This window comes from Pleurodeles waltl, chromosome 2_1, assembly GCF_031143425.1.
Source record: "Pleurodeles waltl isolate 20211129_DDA chromosome 2_1, aPleWal1.hap1.20221129, whole genome shotgun sequence".
Classification (NCBI taxonomy): Eukaryota; Metazoa; Chordata; class Amphibia; order Caudata; family Salamandridae; genus Pleurodeles; species Pleurodeles waltl.
This window is the reverse complement of record NC_090438.1, coordinates 107,611,654-107,627,723: the sequence shown is the minus strand read 5'-3', so window position 1 is coordinate 107,627,723 and position 16,070 is coordinate 107,611,654.

Here is a 16,070-nt window from a genome sequence, read left to right as displayed (position 1 = left end):
AGCAGGGCTAAGGGGTCCCTGAACCGGTGTAGACTGGCTTATGCAGAAATGGGCACCAAATGTGCCCATGAAAGCATTTCCAGAGGCTGGGGGAGGCTACTCCTCCCCTGCCTTCACACCATTTTCCAAAGGGAGAGGGTGTAACACCCTCTCTCAGAGGAAGTCCTTTGTTCTGCCATCCTGGGCCAGGCCTGGCTGGACCCAAGGGGGGCAGAAACCTGTCTGAGGGGTTGGCAGCAGCAGCAGCTGCAGTGAAACCCTTGAAAAGGCAGTTTGGCAGTACACAGGTCTGAGCTACAGACCTGTGGGATCATGGGATTGTGCCAACTATGCCAGGATGGCATAGAGGGGGCAATTCCATGATCATAGACATGTTACATGGCCATATTCGGAGTTACCATTGTGAAGCTACATATAGGTAGTGACCTATATGTAGTGCACGCGTGTAATGGTGTCCCCGCACTCACAAAGTCCGGGGAATTGGCCCTGAACAATGTGGGGGCACCTTGGCTAGTGCCAGGGTGCCCACACACTAAGTAACTTAGCACCCAACCTTTACCAGGTAAAGGTTAGACATATAGGTGACTTATAAGTTACTTAAGTGCAGTGTAAAATGGCTGTGAAATAACGTGGACGTTATTTCACTCAGGCTGCAGTGGCAGGCCTGTGTAAGAATTGTCAGAGCTCCCTATGGGTGGCAAAAGAAATGCTGCAGCCCAAAGGGATCTCCTGGAACCCCAATACCCTGGGTACCTTAGTACCATATACTAGGGAATTATAAGGGTGTTCCAGTATGCCAATGTAAATTGGTAAAATTGGTCACTAGCCTGTTAGTGACAATTTGAGCATAGAGAGCATAACCACTGAGGTTCTGGTTAGCAGAGCCTCAGTGAGACAGTTAGGCACCACACAGGGAACACATACATATAGGCCACAAACCTTATGAGCACTGGGGTCCTGACTAGCAGGGTCCCAGTGACACATAACAAACATACTGAAAACATAGGGTTTTCACTATGAGCACTGGGCCCTGGCTAGCAGGATTCCAGTGAGACAGTGAAAACACCCTGACATACACTCACAAACAGGCCCAAAGTGGGGGTAACAAGGCTAGAAAGAGGCTACTTTCTCACACACCCCCCCCCCCAAACGAAGGACAATAAGGCTAACCTTGGCCAGTTGAGACTTTATTGTCTAAGTGGTGATAAGTAGAGAGTAGCTCTGCAATAGACTGGTTACTCCCTTTATCATCCACTATATGGTTACTTCCCTGTGGGGATGTAAACCACCCTGTTTGAAGTTTTTTTAGCTAAGCAACAATGTGAAGATGTATTTTCAGAGTTTCTATCAGTAAGTTTTAGTTTAGAGCAGTGGGAATTGTCCACTGAACCTATTTGTAGTGATGGAAATGCCAGACAGGGATGCTGTCTCAGAAAAGCCATAGCTGGGCAAAAACGTTGTCCATATGGCTGGAAGAGAGAACAGGGATGCTGTTTCTCTTGAGTTGGAGCAGGGCAGGGATGCTGTCCTATGAGCTCTACACTAGGGCAGGGATGCTGTCCTAAGTGTTGTGAGGCAGTGCAGGGTTTCTGCACTAAAGTTTCTCTGGGAGGGTTGGAGGGATGCTCCATGTTAACTAAAATGGTGCTCTTTTTCTCACCAATGTTAGTTATCCCACAGAGAGGTACTTCTACCTCAGGGAGTCCAGCTTTGCCAGCTGATGATTCCCTTGGAACAGGTGCCACCCCAGGAGAGGTTTCTCCCACCACAGGAATGGTATCCTGACTGGTAGGGTGGTTAGGGGATTCTGTGATACCCTTTTTACCTGTTGATGGAGAGGGATCCTGAGTTTTCAGGCCTTCTCTCCTTTGCTTTTTCATTTCAGTAGAAATGAGAGGGAACAATTCCTCAGGGATGCCCAGCATGGCTGCATGGGCATAAAACTCTACATCAGCCCAACCTGAGGCCTCTAGGTCATTACCTAAGAGACAGTCTACAGGTAAGCTAGGTGATACCACCACCTGCTTAGGGCCAGTAACTCCACCCCAACTAAACTGAATTATAGCTAAGGGAAGAAACTTAGTGGAGTTATGGACATCAATAATTTTATACTGTTGTCCAATGATGTGTTGTTCAGGATGCACTAGGTTTTCAGTCACCAAAGTGATACTGGCCCCTGTGTCCCTGTAGGCCAAGGCCTCAACACCATTTATTGAAACTGTCTGCCTGTACTTATCCATTGTAAGGGGACAAGCAGCCAGTGTGGCAAGGCCAATGCCACTAGGTGTGACAGAAACTGTCTTGGGACTGACTACCCCAGTTTCTACTATGGACCCATAAGTGAACCCAACTACACCCTTAACTTGACTGTTGCCAGCAGTCCCACCACTAGTACCACTACTGCTAGGGGCACTAGAGCTTGATGTATTAGTGGTGGTAGGCTCAGGGGGTTTACCTGGACAGGACTTATCCCCTGGCCTATGGCCTCTGTTTTTACACACAAAGCACCAAGGCTGTTTAAATTGTGTAGGTTGAGAAGAAGAGGAAGAATTAGGTTTATCCCCACCCCCTGAAGAGTGTTTAAGATTTGAAGTGGGATCTTTGGTTTTACCCTTATCCCCATGCTTATCTTGAGATTTTTCACCATCTTTCTTCTTTTTGTTCTCTTTGTCACCCCCTGTATGAACCTTTCTGTTCACCCTTGTTCTGACCCATTTGTCTGCCTTCTTTCCCAATTCTTGGGGAGAGGTCAGATCAGAGTCCACCAAGTACTGGTGCAACAAATCAGACACACAATTATTAAGAATATGCTCTCTCAGGATCAAGTTATACAGGCTGTCATAATCAGTACCTTTACTGCCATGTAACCACCCCTCCAAGGCCTTCACTGAATGGTCAATGAAATCAACCCAGTCTTGTGAAGACTCCTTTTTGGTCTCTTTGAACTTTATCCTGTATTGTTCAGTGGTTAAGCCATAACCATCCAGGAGTGCATTCTTAAGAACTTTGTAATCATTAGCTTCATTTTCTTTCACAGTAAGGAGCCTATCCCTACCTTTTCCACTAAATGATAGCCATAGGATAGCAGCCCACTGCCTTTGAGGGACATCCTGTACAGCACAGGCCTTCTCAAGTGCAGCAAACCACTTGTTAATGTCATCCCCCTCCTTATAAGGGGGAACTATCTTGTGCAGATTCCTGGAATCATGCTCTTTTGCTGGATGACTATGGGGAATACTGCTGCTGCCACCATGGGTTTCTAAACCCAGTTTCTGTCTTTCCTTCTCTACTTCTAAGGACTGTCTATCCAAATCCAGCTGTTGCTTCTTGAGCTTCAGTCTGGTTTGTTCCACTCTCAATCTATTGAGCTCCCTTTCTAACAATCTGTCATCAGGGTGGGTGGGAGGGACATTCCTAGACACAGAAGTATGGTGAGAATGGACAGAAGGAGACCTGTCCCTTACAGAAGGCACCCTAACAGCTTGGCTAACAGTGTAATGTGAGAGCACACCATCTGTATGATGTGACCCAGCATCTGTACCAACTATGCTAGACTGTCTAGTAATGGGCAGGCTAGGAAGTTTCTTTCCTGAATCTTTTCCTGGGGGAGTCCCTGGATCAGATTGGGAACCATTTGCTACTTTTTCAACAGATGTGGCCCCTATGGCCTTATCTTGTTCTCTGAGCATGTTAAGCAATAATTCCAAAGAAGGATTCTTCCCTACACTCAAACCTCTTTCTACACAGAGACTCCTTGCTCCTTTCCAGCTAAGGTGGTCATATGCAAGTTTGGACAGATCAACATTTTGGCCTGTGCCAGACATTTTAGAAAGAGTTTAAGTGACAGAAAAAGTTTTTAGAGCTTTTTAGAAAGACAGAAAAAAAAACTTTTAAAACTTTTTAAGAACTTTTTGAAAGTTTAGAAGTACTTTTTAGCACTTTAGAAAAGAGTGAAAAGAGGAAATACAAAACTTTTTAGTTATGTGTACATACACTGAACTTGTTTTGTATATTTTTCTCTTATGAAAAGTACAATGACAAGAGTGGTAAGTAGTCTCAAAGCACTTATCCCACCGCTGCACAACCAATGTAGGAGGCTGGACTGGCTTGTAGTGAGTACCAAGGGGTACTTGCACCTTGCACCAGGCCCAGTTATCCCTTATTAGTGTATAGGGTGTCTAGCAGCATAGGCTGATAGATAATGGTAGCTTAGCAGAGCAGCTTAGGCTGAACTAGGAGACGAGTGACGCTCCTACAGTACCACTTAGTGTCATATGCACAATATCATAAGAAAACACAATACACAGATATACTAAAAATAAAGGTACTTTATTTTTATGACAATATGCCAAAAGTATCTCAGTGAGAGGATAGGAAATATACACAAGATATATATACACAATACCAAAATATGCAGTAATAGTCTTAGAAAACAGTGCAAACAATGTATAGTTACAATAGGATGCAATGGGGACACCTAGGGATGGGGCAACACAAACCATATACGCCAAAAGTGGAATGCGAACTACGAATGGACCCCAAACCTATGTGACCTTGTAGAGGGTCGCTGGGACTATTAGAAAATAGTAAGGGTTAGAAAAATAGCCCACCCCAAGACCCTGAAAAGTGAGTGCAAAGTGCACTAAAGTTCCCCAAAGGACATAGAAGTCGTGATAGGGGAATTCTGCAGGAAAGACACAAACCAACAATGCAACAACAATGGATTTCCAGTCGAGGGTACCTGTGGAACAAGGGGACCAAGTCCAAAAGTCACAAGCAAGTCAGAGATGGGCAGATGCCCAGGAAATGCCAGCTGTGGGTGCAAAGATGCTGCTACTGGACAGTAGAAGCGTAGGTTTCTGCAAGAACGACAAGGGCTAGAGACTTCCCCTTTGGAGGACGGATCCCTCACGCCGTGGAGAGTCGTGCAGAAGTGTTTTCCCGCCGAAAGACTGCCAACAAGCCTTGCTAGCTGCAAATCGTGCGTTAAGGGTTTTTGGATGCTGTTGTGGCCCAGGAGGGACCAGGATGTCGCAAATTGCATCAGGGGACAGAGGGGACGTCGAGCAAGATAAGGAGCCCTCTCAGCAGCAGGAAGCACCCGGAGAAGTGCCAGAAACAGGCACTACAAGGATGCATGAAACTGTGCTCACCCGAAGTCGCACAAAGGAGTCCCACGTCGCCGGAGAACAACTTAGGAGGTCGTGCAATGCAGGTTAGAGTGCCGTGGACCCAGGCTGGACTGTGCACAAAGGATTTCCGCCGGAAGTGCACGGAGGCCGGAGTAGCTGCAAAAGTCGCGGTTTCCAACAATGCAGTCTGGCGTGGGGAGGCAAGGACTTACCTCCACCAAACTTGGACTGAAGAGTCACTGGACTGTGGGATTCACTTGGACAGAGTTGCTGGATTCAAGGGACCTCGCTCGTCATGCTGAGAGGAGACCCAAGGTACCGGTGATGCAGTTCTTTGGTGCCTGCGGTTGTAGGGGGACGATTCCGTCGACCCACGGGAGATTTCTTCGGAGCTTCTAGTGCAGAGAGGAGGCAGACTACCCCCACAGCATGCACCACCAGGAAAACAGTTGAGAAGGCGGCAGGATCAGCATTACAGAGTTGCAGTAGTCGTCTTTGCTACTATGTTGCAGTTTTGCAGGCTTCCAGCGCGGTCAGCGGTCGATTCCTTGGCAGAAGGTGAAGAGAGAGATGCAGAGGAACTCGGATGAGCTCTTGCATTCGTTATCTAAGGAATCCCAAGAGACAGAGACCCTAAATAGCCAGAAAAGAGGGTTTGGCTACCTAGGAGAGAGGATAGGCTAGCAACACCTGAAGGAGCCTATCAGGAGGAGTCTCTGACGTCACCTGATGGCACTGGCCACTCAGAGCAGTCCAGTGTGCCAGCAGCACCTCTGTTTCCAAGATGGCAGAGGTCTGGAGCACACTGGAGGAGCTCTGGGCACCTCCCAGGGGAGGTACAGGTCAGGGGAGTGGTCACTCCCCTTTCCTTTGTCCAGTTTCGCGCCAGAGCAGGGCTAAGGGGTCCCTGAACCGGTGTAGACTGGCTTATGCAGAAATGGGCACCAAATGTGCCCATGAAAGCATTTCCAGAGGCTGGGGGAGGCTACTCCTCCCCTGCCTTCACACCATTTTCCAAAGGGAGAGGGTGTAACACCCTCTCTCAGAGGAAGTCCTTTGTTCTGCCATCCTGGGCCAGGCCTGGCTGGACCCCAGGGGGGCAGAAACCTGTCTGAGGGGTTGGCAGCAGCAGCAGCTGCAGTGAAACCCTTGAAAAGGCAGTTTGGCAGTAGCCAGGTCTGAGCAGACCTGTGGGATCATGGGATTGTGCCAACTATGCCAGGATGGCATAGAGGGGGCAATTCCATGATCATAGACATGTTACATGGCCATTTTCGGAGTTACCATTGTGAAGCTACATATAGGTAGTGACCTATATGTAGTGCACGCGTGTAATGGTGTCCCCGCACTCACAAAGTCCGGGGAATTGGCCCTGAACAATGTGGGGGCACCTTGGCTAGTGCCAGGGTGCCCACACACTAAGTAACTTAGCACCCAACCTTTACCAGGTAAAGGTTAGACATATAGGTGACTTATAAGTTACTTAAGTGCAGTGTAAAATGGCTGTGAAATAACGTGGACGTTATTTCACTCAGGCTGCAGTGGCAGGCCTGTGTAAGAATTGTCAGAGCTCCCTATGGGTGGCAAAAGAAATGCTGCAGCCCATAGGGATCTCCTGGAACCCCAATACCCTGGGTACCTTAGTACCATATACTAGGGAATTATAAGGGTGTTCCAGTATGCCAATGTAAATTGGTAAAATTGGTCACTAGCCTGTTAGTGACAATTTGAACAGAGAGAGCATAACCACTGAGGTTCTGGTTAGCAGAGCCTCAGTGAGACAGTTAGGCACCACACAGGGAACACATACATGTAGGCCACAAACCTTATGAGCACTGGGGTCCTGACTAGCAGGGTCCCAGTGACACATAACAAACATACTGAAAACATAGGGTTTTCACTATGAGCACTGGGCCCTGGCTAGCAGGATTCCAGTGAGACAGTGAAAACACCCTGACATACACTCACAAACAGGCCCAAAGTGGGGGTAACAAGGCTAGAAAGAGGCTACTTTCTCACACCAAACCCATCCGCACCATTACCAAAACTGTTAATTATCACACCCGCGATCTTTCGTACTAGGGCCCCAAAGGGCCAAACATCACCTCTGCTCCCAAAAACTGTTAGCGTGTCAGAGCCTTGATAAGTAAACTTACAAGGAGACGCGTATAGGTCGATGGACCTTTGGACATCACAAATCAATAGATCAATAAACCAATCAACAATCACGATAACTAATCAACAAACTAACCAATTACATTTAGTAAGAATCAATAAGATGAACACACCATGACCTTCCAGTCATGAATAACCACACCAATTTAGTTAAGTGTTAGGATGTTTATTTCCCTATTAGTTACAATCTAATGTCATTTCTGTTAATCTCATTAGCAATTCATCTCATTAGTAACTCTTCAGATTTGCAATTAGAATGCAATTAATCAATGCATAGAGAATATTCATTCAGTATTAACACGTTATTATTACGTTATTATTAAGAAGCAACTTAGCAAAGTCTCAGTAGTACATGATTCAACAAAGCAAGAACTCAGTCATTTGTCTATTTGCATAGGATATTTGTGAACACCTTAACTAACCTCAAATTAGCATTAGCATGTTGGGCTTCATGCAAAACATTTTGCAAACACGAATTTGGAAAACATCTAAACTATGGCCTCTGTCAAAAGAGCAGTTGGTACCTCGAAAGAAAGGCAAGCAGACAATTAAAATTTTGCACCAATCCAGCAGATCAGCAAACAGCGTTAGTCTTCGTCCTCAGGACATCAGTCGATTCACCTTCAGCAGAGATAGGACGGGGCAAAGTCTCGATATAGCATAGCTAAGGAATAGGATCTTCCCTCCTATGAAGGAGAAGTAAGTATCAGGTAAGCACGGGTAAAGGATGGTTTAAAGTAATAAGACAAAATCAAAAGAGTTAAAGTCTCTGTAAGGTAAGTGGAGTCTCTTGCTCTCTCCCCAACTCCTCGGGTCATTCCATTAAATCAAAACTGTCTAATTTGCCCTTAACTCCTCATTGGATAATAACTGGTGCATCGTTATCTCTGTCCAATAATCCTTCATGCATTTCGCCAGAATTTTCCACAAACCACAGTTCTTCTGTCGAGGATTGGTCCATGTTATTGACATCTTCATCGGTTGGAATGTCAGGTAAGAAAAGTTACACTTTGCACTCCAGTCAGTGTCTCCATTGTTTTCTCCTACTCTATGAATTACACTGTTGCATTCAGCAAGAACGTCTCCTTGAACAAGTCGGTTCTCATGAGAAAGAATTTACTACGGCTACACACACATAACTTCTGGAAAAGTACAGCTTCCTGTCCTTCAGGAAAAACATCACATTACACATTAGAAAAATACAGTTTAATATGACACCAGGCAACTAGGCCCAGGTCCTTGCTAAGCTAAGACCCTAAATTAATAAACAACTCGTAATACATAACTCTAATTATGATGTGCTAATACAAATTCAAAACATTAGTACATAGTTAACTTTGAATTAGCAATTTTCATTAGTCTTCGTATACATTGGTAGCCACTCCCCGTGGGCACATTTCAAACGTGTGCATTATTTTCTACGTTAACACATTTTCTATGCAGCTTTATCACACAATATATTGCAAGCTTTTCATGTTAATATTGCTTTTTAAAGACACACTCCAACAGACCCGACATTGCTACAGAGGGTGATGCAATAAATATCTCAAGCATGAAAAGGTACAGGCGAGGTCTGCATTCAGGCATGCTTGATCAGAATGGAACATGTCAAAATAGACAGGTGATTGGGATGTATTGTGACAACCTGAGCTTCCAATGTCCAAAGAGTTTGCATTTTAAGAAATACAAATCCACCTTAGGATAAAAATGCATCATTAAGGTAAGTAGTGATGTCTGGGGTACTGATGATACATCTGGTGAATACCACTGGCCCCAACTAACACTATTCTGAGTATATTTACATAGCAGGGATGAAACAACTTCCAGCAACACCGCACACTTACAAACGACACTTCAACACACTAGGCAGGCCTACACCAGGGCTCACTTCGACTCAAACAGCACAACTTAATTGAGTGCGATCCATGTGGCATTTTAGATAGTGGTGTATAGAGACACGAACAGGTGGGACTCGCCCGGGACCTGCAACACTCATTGGTCTGAAAACCAGGCACATACATGACTGCGACATAGTGCACAGGTTTGGCTACCGTTTTGAAAAAGAAAAACGACCATTGACTGGCGGTAACTACCCAAGATGCTTTTCTGAGTGCATGTACTTAGACAGAAATGTCGATCTGGTATGTAGATTTCAGACCAATGTATGTGCATGTAGGTATAGTGATATGAGTGGTGGAAAACTAGCTTCAAAGAAATGGACCTCTGAAAAATGGAAAGGGGGGATATATAAGTGAAAACGAACAATTTTTGTGGGCCAGAGCATGGAGGAGCAGGCTGCAGTGGAGATGGATTCCAGTTTTAGGGATGAGGTGGGAGTGGCTAGGTGGGAGGTGGAGGCCTAGTAGGGTTGCCTGGGCAAAAGCGAGGAAAACAAAAAAGTGATGGGTGGAATGCTTAATTAATGTCATCTACTGGTAATTACTTGGAAGTTGCATTCTAATCCATCACTTTTTTGCTCACCCAAAGCGAGGGCATAGTAGCGCAGTGGGGGAGATGAACAAGAGCTGTACATATGTTAGATAGTTGAGACAACCAGAGCGTCCACCTCCTGCTAGTGGGATGTATACTCGTGTGGAGGTGTGGATGGTTAAACAGTGCGATATAAGGACGATTGTGACAGCGTTAGGTGAAGTAGAAGCAGGAAGAGTGTGGGATGGGCTGAGACAACAGGCTGATTTCAAATACTAACCTTGACTGCCTGTAAACCAGAAATCATGAGGTGATGGCTCTGAGCCAGAGCCAGGCAGTGCTTGTGAAAGTAAGTATCAGTGGCCAAAGCTTTTCTCAGACACCTACCACTGATGCTACCAAATGTCAAGATTGCCAAATATGAAGGCTGCCTAGTCAACATCCCTTCCCATGCCTATTTCTTTCACCCCATTCACTCCCTAACCTTTTAGATAACATTTGTTCTTGTTCATGATTTCTTTCTGTCTTCATCAATGTTTTTCTCTTCCAATTTCTTCTCCTTTTCTACCTTTCAGCCTCTTGCTCTGGGTCAAAGTCTGATGATGAAACATTATTGTCATTTCCCAAAAATGAGATCCTGTGGGCCCCACTAGTCACCACTGGCACAAATTAAGTGTTAGAGCCAGGTCATCAAGCCAGATATGTCCTGGCTTGTGAGACAGCGTAGTTGGCGGTGCCACTATGTCTCTTCAAAATGGATGCGAAAGGGAGCTTACATTCCTGGTGGTCACAATTTGGTGCTCACACTTCTGTATAACATGAAGAAATATTTTCATATAAATGGTGCATTGCAATATACACTAACAAAGCGCACAAGTTGATTGTAACGTTTTTAAGAAGCTGCACATGATCATTGTTTGGAATTATGTCAGTCAGTCAGAAGAACTTTATTTAGGCTACAAGAGCCACAAAAGCACAGCAACAATAAATAATTATACAGAATTAAATAAAATATATACAGTACATGTGATTAGATAAAATAATAACATTAAATAAAATTAAATACACTCCCAGAGTAAGTTTATACATTATTGCTAAAACCATTATACAGATAGAAGTTTCCCTCTGACAATCCAACTTGCCCCAAGGAATTTGGCAACAGCAATCACTAGCATAGGGCGAGTGTCTGATCTAAGAATTCGGAGAGCTAAGTCGGACCTGCGAACTCCCAGCAGTCTACAAGCCGGCGCCAGCCATTTCCTGCATGAGGCAGTGTATGCAGGGCAGACAAATAGGACGTGAGGGAGGTTTTCAATGGGTGCTTTACAAGCTGGGCAGACGGTTGTTTCGTCATGTGACCAGCGACTAGTAAATAGTCTTAATGGCAGGGTGCCAATACGGAACTGGAAGTGCAACTTACTTTCTCTTGGCACCGTGATTATGTCCCAGAAAGCCTCATATTTGCACGTCTCTTTTAGGTTGGTGAAGTCACGTGATAGTGTAGAGTGAAGAGCAACCCTCATGTCTTCAGAGTCTACCATATGCCAGTCCAGTTTTTTAAGATCACTTTTTGAAGGGAAGGAAGTAGTGGTTGGGAATCCCAAAGTTCTCTAAGCCCAAGAGAATAAAGTAGCCCCTTGATGTGTCTGAACCAGGGGATACTATGAGAGTGGCCAGCTTCTAAGATGACCTGCAGGGTTATAGTAAAGGAGGCAAGCTCCGGGGTGGTCCAAAGATGCCCCAATACAAGAGGGGACGTAGGCGGGCTTTGTGGTCAATGCGTTTCATGCGTAGGTCTTTAAAAAGGGGAAACAGTGGAGTACTTGGCGGGATGGACACTAGATTTCTTAAGAAATTATTTTCAGAAACCTTTATATCTTGGGCCTTGGCATAGCCCCAAAGCTCAGCCCCGTAGAGGGCTGAACTTACTGCCTTGGTTTCATATATCCTGATTGCAGGCGTATTGGTTTGGTATGTGAGAGGTTAAAGTCCTTTGTTAAGACCCCCATAGTTTGTTTTAACTTCAGTGCTTGCTTTACAATATGTGATTTCCAAGACATTTTTCAGTTAACATTATGCCCAGGTAAATAAAAGTGCCAACCTTTTCAAGTGGAGGTCCCTTGAGAGTGAACTTTCCTCAAAATGACCTGTGTGGATTAAGTGTCATCAATTTCGTTTTAGAGGCATTGATTTCAAGTCCCCGTGTGGAGCAAAATTAGTCAAAACACACAAGGAGTTTACGTAATCCACTTGGGATCTTGGATATCAGGAGTGTATCGTCTGCAAAGAGCAGGACCGGAATTTTCTGTGTGCCTAGTGATGGTGCGTCAGCCTCCAGTCTGAGTAAAGAGGGGACGATATCATTTATGTACAGGGAGAACAGGGTGGGGGCAAGGACACACCCTTGCCACACACCCCTTGACACCTGAATTCTGTCAGTTAGCTGCCCCCTATCGTCCCACCTGACACATGCATAGTTATCCTCATGGAGCTGAGTTAGTAATACAAGAATGTGCTTGGGGATTCCCATTAGGGAAAGAACTTCCCACAGCTTGTTACGGGGTACTAAATCGAAAGCGGATTTCAAGTCCACAAAAGCAACATACAGGTTCTCTTTACCAATAAAAATGGTTTTCCAGTATAAGAGCAGAAACCTAAGGGCTTGCTCAATGGTAGATATTTTTTTGCAAAAACCTGCCTGGAGGGGACTAAGGATGTTGCGTTCCGTCATCCAGTCTTGAATCTTGCCCAGAAGGCAGTGACAGAACACTTTCTGCACACAGTCTATTAAGCTAATTGGCCTATAATTACTGGGGAGGCTTCTGTCGCCCTTTTTAAAAATTGGGACAACAATGGCCCCCTTTCATGACTCAGGGATTGGCGCCCCAGATGCTATTGCATTCGCTATGATGGTGTTATATCTTGACCAGATTGCTATATCGGTTAAAAATAGGTCTGCTGAAACACCATCCGCACCAGGTGCCCTACCACGCTTTGGAGAGCCTAAAGAGTATGCTATGTCCGCTTGGGAAAATAGTTGCAACACTGGAGGGGTGGGTGTTAGGGTGATATTTGGGCAAGTGTCGTTCTGTCGAGAGGTAGAACTATCATGGTTGTAAGAATACAAACCACTAAAGTGGTCTACCCACTCCTTTGGTGTAATATTAGTTGTAATATTCAATTTGCTGTTTGCAGGGCCACGTGCTGCCAGGGACCAAAATGTGCTGCAATTCCTCTCTTGTGCAGCAACACTAAGTGCAGCCCACAATTTGTCATCTTGTTCACGTTTAGCTTTGTCGATAGCTGATTTGTAAGACTTTCTGGCTGAGCTAATTGCATTTATATCCTTAGATTTGATAGCTTGGATTAAATGCTTGCTTGAGGAACAGCAGTCTTTGTTAAACCAGTGATGCCTACCCTTGGGCCTCTTACTATCAGAGGCTATGTCAGCCGAGAAGAGGGCCCCAATACCCTTGAAACATGAGGTGTGAGTTAAGCTTATTTCCTCATTGGGGATTGAGGAACCCACCTCTAAGCCCGTCAATGTGGTCCTCAAGGTGTTGTTAGCAGCGTCGATGAGTGTAGGTCGAGCCAGAACCTGGTTCCACTTTAGGTGGCGTTTGTCATTAACCGGACTGATTCCCTTTGGTGCTTTAACTGAGGTGTTGATCATGGACAGGTGGTTACTCAAAGCTGACAAGTGGACTGAGAGAGGATTATGGTCACTTTCAGATCTCTCAATAACCATCATGTCCATGACTAAAGGCCATAATCTTATGTTGACTAGACAATAATCAATTCTACTGGTGTGGTTAACTTAGTTATACTTGTGACAACCCTTTACGTCTGATTTGGTCTTGCCATTGAGTGCCCTAAGTCCAAATTCCATAGTCAATGATTTTATTTGAACAGCAACTTGTGACCACCTTTTAAGGGGCGGGATATCCAGGGCAGGGATAGACCATACCTGATCCTCCTCGTGGGTGGACCCAAGATCAGCCCAGTCAAGAGGTTCAAATGTGACGTTGAAGTCACCTGCCACAATAATTTTGTAATGCCGGGGACAGTTTTGCAAAAATGCCTCCAGAATGCAGAGGGTTTTAAAAACCCGAACCCCCCCCAACCCCTCTGGTATAGAAGTTAAAAATAATCACAACAGCATCAGCCCCAAATGATAGGCGAAGACCTAGCAGGTTGGGGGAATCAATGGATAGCTATGATATATGGCAGTTTAGTGATGTTCTAGTCCAAATAGCTAGACTCCCAGGGGGCCTGTCCCTGGTATTAGGCAGAGCAGGAATATAAAAGTTGGAATAGCCAGTTAGAAAGAGTGGGTCGGTCGACCATGTCTCTTGAAGAAGACATATGTTGTGTTCCTCAATAAAGGAGGTGAAAGACGGGAGGGGGAGGATAGATATCAGACCTGCCACATTCCATGAGACAAGTCGTACCCCAGTGGTTGAATGGACAGCCCTGTCCACTGACATATTTGAGAGTTTGGTTACCAGAGGGTGGTTTAACAGGTGAGGTTGCTTAGGAGGAGAGGGGTCGTCATCACTATTGTCCAGCGAATCCTGTATTGAGTAATGATAGCCATCAGGGGGACCTGACCTGGTCCAAGGTGCGGTATTCTCATGCTTTGCTATCCGAAATAAGTGAGAATTATGGGGGAAAGAATGTACAATGTTGTCTCGGCTATGCAATGGATCACGGGTGGTCTGTTGGGATCTGTAAGGAGAAGAAGCATGAGTGCTTGCGGAGGCAATATTGGGGGCTACATCCAGACTAGAGACAGTTGTTTCATTAAAGTCAGGGGGAAGTTCAACATGTATTTTAGATGATGCTTTAAGTCAATCATTCTCGCTAAGAGCAGATGGATTACCTGTTGGGCAGTGGATGGGATGAGCCCTACAGTATACAGGTGGACTAGGGTATTTGAACTGGACACAGGATTGCCCTGGAGCTCTTGTCCTTGCGTCTAGGGCCACCAGTTTGGCCACCATACTCCTATCCCTAAATGTCAACTGTAGAATGTCAAAGTGTGTGCCTAAGTCGGGCCTTCTTACTGCATCAATTATTTCCTCACGTATTACAGAGGAACAGCCTCTTACGTGGCAAGTCCAATGAATTGCCTTATTTCTAATGGAATCTCCCCCTTCTCTTTGTGCCAGTGGGTGTAGCTTGGGAACATTGACCATTAGAACAGTCCTTGTGGATTGGAGTCGGTCAATGATGGGTAGTGCAGTGTATTTAGGGACAATACTGCTTGTGGATTTTGTTGTTTGATAGAAATGCCTTCCCTGCGCCTTAGCTATTGGGTCGGGGGGGCTGATCGGATTTCTTGATCTTAGCATCAGCTAGAGATTAGTCAGCACCACTATTTGCTAGCGTTGTGGGCAATTTCGTCATGGTACCTGAATGGTTTGGTATTAGATTGCGGTAATGATTTATGGAAGTCATTGTGTCTGGAGAAATTAGCTGCTTGACTATTCAATTAAGGAATTAACCGTAGACTTAAGTTCTGACATCTCCCTCTTTAAATCTTGTATGCATAACATATGCTGTGCATTCGACTGGGCTGAGTGCTCATTTACATCTACACCTACTGACCCACCCACCCTGATGCATGGGTCAGGGTCGTCCTGTGAGTCTTAGATTTTTATTAAAGGGGTAAAGCGGTTAATACACTGAATAGGGTCGCTGGGATCAGTTGGAGGCTTATCCGCTGATAATGGGGGAGCATGGGTGATGACATTCCTACCATCCCCCTGCTCTGTGGAGGTCGTAGCCTGTTGGCCGCGTTTTACAAATATGTCAGCAATTTTCTTGTGACCAGCGCCCTTCCTGACTGGGGAGCACTCTTCCCCCAGTTCCGTTGGGGCCGCTGTCCGGGGAGGAAGTTTAGATTCCTTCACATTCGTCAACAAGGTTGTCGATTCTGTCCATAACACAGTTATTGGCTGCATGCTTATGTCTTTTCCGCTTAGTCCCCTGCCCCACCCTCTTTTGCTTTCCTTTTGCCCATTGAATTGTAATTGATGGATAAGTGTTCTATAAAAAGTTAGTTCAATGATACACCTACAAGAAGATGCAATAGTGGCAAGAGTCAACGGTGCCTCCTTCGAAAAATTGTTAGGGGGGTGGCCCAGCCCAGCTTCCTCCAGGCTACGATGGGCGTGGAAGTGCCCCCACACGCTAAATAGCGCTCGTTGGTCTGGTCAAGTGGATGCAGGTGCTGATAAGATGGCCGTCTCCTGGGGTCACAAAGCAGTCTGGGATACGCAGTCCCTTTCAAAGTCCCAGGCGCATCCCTCGCCGCGAAGTGCCCCCACG